The sequence below is a fragment of the Octopus bimaculoides genome, chromosome 14 (assembly GCF_001194135.2).
Source record: "Octopus bimaculoides isolate UCB-OBI-ISO-001 chromosome 14, ASM119413v2, whole genome shotgun sequence".
In the NCBI taxonomy this organism is placed as follows: Eukaryota; Metazoa; Mollusca; class Cephalopoda; order Octopoda; family Octopodidae; genus Octopus; species Octopus bimaculoides.
The window spans coordinates 36,000,561-36,005,146 of record NC_068994.1 but is presented as its reverse complement, the minus strand read 5'-3'; the positions used below and the strand labels follow the sequence as shown (position 1 = coordinate 36,005,146).

At 32.9% G+C, this 4,586-nt stretch overlaps 1 protein-coding gene across 3 annotated transcripts in view; it reads left to right on the top strand.

Moving 5' to 3' along the window:
- The window catches only part of LOC106879921 (protocadherin beta-15), a 227,048-nt gene that overhangs the window by 213,214 nt on the left and 9,248 nt on the right, over nucleotides 1-4,586 (top strand). The window contains exon 4 of one of the 3 annotated variants that reach the window (XR_008265546.1): nucleotides 118-185. The exons of the other annotated variants lie outside the window; for them this stretch is intronic. The gene's annotated coding sequence lies outside the window, so the exon portion shown is untranslated. The remainder of the gene's footprint in view (nucleotides 1-117; nucleotides 186-4,586) is intronic. 3 annotated transcript variants of the gene reach the window in all.

Below are 4,586 nucleotides of genomic sequence, written 5' to 3'. Positions count from 1 at the left end.
ATATATGCATACACACACACACACACACACATATATATATATATATATATATATATATATATATATATATATATACACATATGGGCATATATTCTTTTATTCTTTTATTTGTTTCAGGCATTTGGCTGCAGCCATGCTGGAGCACTGCCTTTAGTCGAGCAGATTGACCCCAGGACATATTCTTTGTAAGCCTAGTACTTATTCTATCAGTCTCTTTTGCCAAACCACTAAGTTACGGGTATATAAACACGCCAACATCAGTTGTCAACTGATGATGTGGGGACAAATACAGACACACAAACATATACATATAAATATATTCTTAGGCCTATATATGCTATATATTCTTGCGCCTATATATACTAGGGTGATGCAAAATGACTTATCATTTCAAAAACTTGAAGACACCCTCTAATTTTATTTAATTTAGGGCAAAAACTCAACAAGTGAAATTCCAGCACTATTGAAGTCATTTTAGCGGTTGCTACCATCCACTGAGCATTTTTTATATTGTTATTTTTCAGTTTGTATTTATTGTACATTTTCTGTCTCCTTGCCATCTTCTACTGGCCTTGACATACAACTGTTTAAGAGATTCAAAGTGAAGTGGGTGAAAATTGACAAGAACAATTATCAAACAGCAGCAGATGACCCTAACATTGCAGAGAAAATCTCAGATGCTGAAGAAATCATTCAATTTGCTCATGCTCAGCTTGATGAACAGTAGCCTCATGATGACTACAAGGAATTGCTCGAGCTAATACTCATTTTCCTTGGTAGTACCCCCAAGTCAGGAATTAGCTTTAAAGAACCTGGAACTTATCACAGAACATGACGGATGGCCAAGCTAATTTACTGCATTAAAATTTGATGTTTAAATCTCAGTTTAAAGTAACTGAGAGAGAGGAAAAAGGACTGAGAGATGTTTGCTGCTTTTCAGCTGTGATATACATCAGTTCATGGTACCTGGCATCCATACCCACATGTGCACCCTCATTCAGATTTGCATTTTGAGCAAAGTCTGCAGCTATACAAGCAAATGGATGACAAAATTGCAAGTGCTGCACTCAATAAGTTTTTTGAGACATTTGTGGTACCTCTCTGAAGAGCTTGTGGCGCTTGCCTTTTTTGGTTCAGCTGTTTCGCATGAAACAAAAAATTAAAATGAAGCATGCTCTGCAGAAACCAGTTGAGTCAAAACTGAGCAAAGAAGCATCTATAAATCCTGAATCAGTTGGGCAGAAACAACTGCAGGATTTTGTTACTGCCAACACAAAAAGATTCTTTGAAATCCTAGAAGTGCCTTTCACTTTTCTTGAAAAAGAGGTTGAAGAATGGAAGGATGATGAAAGTTATGCGAATGCAAGAGATACCGCATATGGACTCAAAGTGGTAAATGACATTGCAGAAAGAGGTGTACGACTAATAGAGGAATACAACAAACTGATAACAAATGATAAAGAGCTGGAAACAATACCTTCTTCAAATTGTTAAAAGTTACAGGTCGTCACTCTCAAACAAAAACAAGAAAACATTACTCTTGCTTCACGAAAGAACAAAAATAAACATACATAAGTGGTTATGATATGCCTACTGCGGGAACTTCCACAGAAAAAAAGTCAAAGGATGGTTAAGCAATAGTTAGTTCAGATAAGATGGGAGATAGAGAGTGAATGTAGGGATATTATATTTGTAAATCCATTGGGTGCAGGACCTAGTGGTTAGGGTGTTGCACTAACAATCACAAGATCATGGGTTTGATTCCCAGACCAGGCAAAGCATAGTGTTCTTGAGTAAAACAATTCATCTCATGTCATTCTGTGATCACTTCGACACCTGATATGTGGCACACTGTACACCTGTTCAGGTACTGTCAATTTTATGGAGGGAGTGAAGTGATGTGCTGCATAAACATTTGATGCCTATAAACAAGTAATCTGTGCAGGTTGTTCATTACAATATATATATATATATATATATATATATATATATATATATATATATATATATATATATATATATATATATATATATATATATATATATATACACACACACATATACATACATGCATACATACTTACATACATACATACATACATACATACATTACATATGCCTGTGTGTGGGAATATTAAATATGAATATAAATATTGGATAATGACAAATATCTTATTCTATGTAAATGTTATATTGAAGTACTTGCTGATGAATTGATGAGATTGTTACACAAGAGATTCCCCACCTTTACTGGAAGCAGAAATACTGTTTGCAATAAAAACAGATATCCTTATTGCTGCCACTTCCATATAAGTATGTGATCATAGTAATAGTAGGTGGTCGTATTGAATACAGGAGGTACATATTAGTGTAGTTCACATCTAAATGAAGGGATTGAAATTGATAGAAGGGAAATTTGTCCTGGGCACCAGTTGACATGGTGATATAGGCTGCTTTGTGATATCTTTCATGATGGTGATGTGATATGTCGTTGATATGATGGTAATGCTAACTGGTGAAGTTAGCAAGCATATTATGATTTAATATATAGGAAATTGCTAGAAATGCTTGTGTGTTGATTCACTGACTGAATAGGTGACATTTTATATAGTATCCATCAACTCATGATCATGCTACTTAGCTTCCATTTGTTTGATTGACCCTTATTCTAATGAATGTGCAGCTTCTTACAGTGAGTAGTGGGAACACTGCATAATTGAGGAATGTTTCACTGGCTTGCAATGCTGATTTCAAATTCAACCCATGACCAAAACACTTAGCTTTCAATCGTTTGACTTAGTTTAATTCCATTGGAGGTGCAGCTTTATACCAAGCAGTGAGAACACTGCATAATTGAGGAATGTTTCCTTGACTTGCAATGCTGAGTTCAAGTTCTATAATGTGTGTAAAATATTGAGGGACCACTCTTCTGAAGTCAAGATCAATTACACCCATTAATGGATGTATCTGATTAAGAAAGACAAATGACTAACTTTGTCACTCGAGGGAGATAAATAGATATTGATTAATAGATAATGAGTTGGCAACTATAGAATTAGCAAAGAATTATAAACATTGACTGTATGTATGCTTGTGTATGTATGTGCATCATTGTATGTATGTGAGTGTGTGTTTGTGAAAGAAGAAAGCATAGCTATAGAGTATCTAATTTCCTAGTTTCTTCATCTTTCATGATTATAAAGGTAAGACCACCACTATGTCTGGTCCTAACAGCCCACCACCACTGCCACGGCCGCCACCGCCACTACCACTACCACCACCATCACCATTATCATGATATATAACATTCGGTAGCTATGAACCTTTTTATGACATACATAGTGTATCAAACAATTACAAAGCTCTAAGAGCAACAGAATAGGAAATCTGAACTTGTTTAGTTCTGAAGAGAAGACGCTTTCCTCTCTTCAACCCACCCACATTATCTGTTTTATACAAGCTTTTCCTCTTGGTTTTGCATGTATACTACTTCATATTAGGTTATCCTTGATCTGTCACATCAACCCACTTTTTACCTGATGCTTGAAGCTTATGTATGTACTACATATGTGTATGTGTGACTAGCGTTTTGTATATGCATGTGTGTATTTGCATGTGTCCATATATACATATATATATACATATATATATGTATACATATGTATATATTTATATATGTATATATATATGCATATGAGTATATATATGCATATGTGTATATATATATATGCATACGTATATATATATATATATGTATATATATATGCATATGAGTATATATATGCATATGTGTATATATATATATGCATACGTATATATATATATATATATATATATATATATATATATATATATATATATATATATATATATATATATATATATGCATACGTATATATATATATATATATATATATATGCATACGTATATATATATATAGATATATATATGTATATGTTTTTATATATATATATGTATATGTATACACACACACACACACACACACACATAGTATTTTGATGTGTTCTTTGTATATCACAGTTTGATCTTTCATATGACAGTCTGTCTCGACCATATGACTGGTTTTATTAAATGCAGCATCTTATATTATTATTGATCAAGGATGCAATTGTAAAGTAGATGTTGAAGAAAGAAATTAGGGGGGAAGTCAGCACAGCCTAGTATTGAGTATCATCGGTGCAGTAGAGGAGAGAGAGAAGATATACCTGCAGAAGAATAGTTGAGAATGATAGTAGTTGACAGGAAGTTACTTTACAAATAGCAGAAAGCCAATAGGCGGGATTTATAAAAGTGGCAATAATGATATAACTTAAGTGAATCACATTTTCTCTTGACATTCCATAAATCCCCTCTTATTTCCAAACCTTTTGTACAACCAAAATGCATTATGAAGCACTAATCTGCTCACATACATGTATAAGTATATATATGTATGTACAATATGGGATGTACATACATACATACACATATATATATATACATACATACATACATATATATATATATATATATGTATATGTATATATGTATGTATATATATATATATATATATATATATATATAT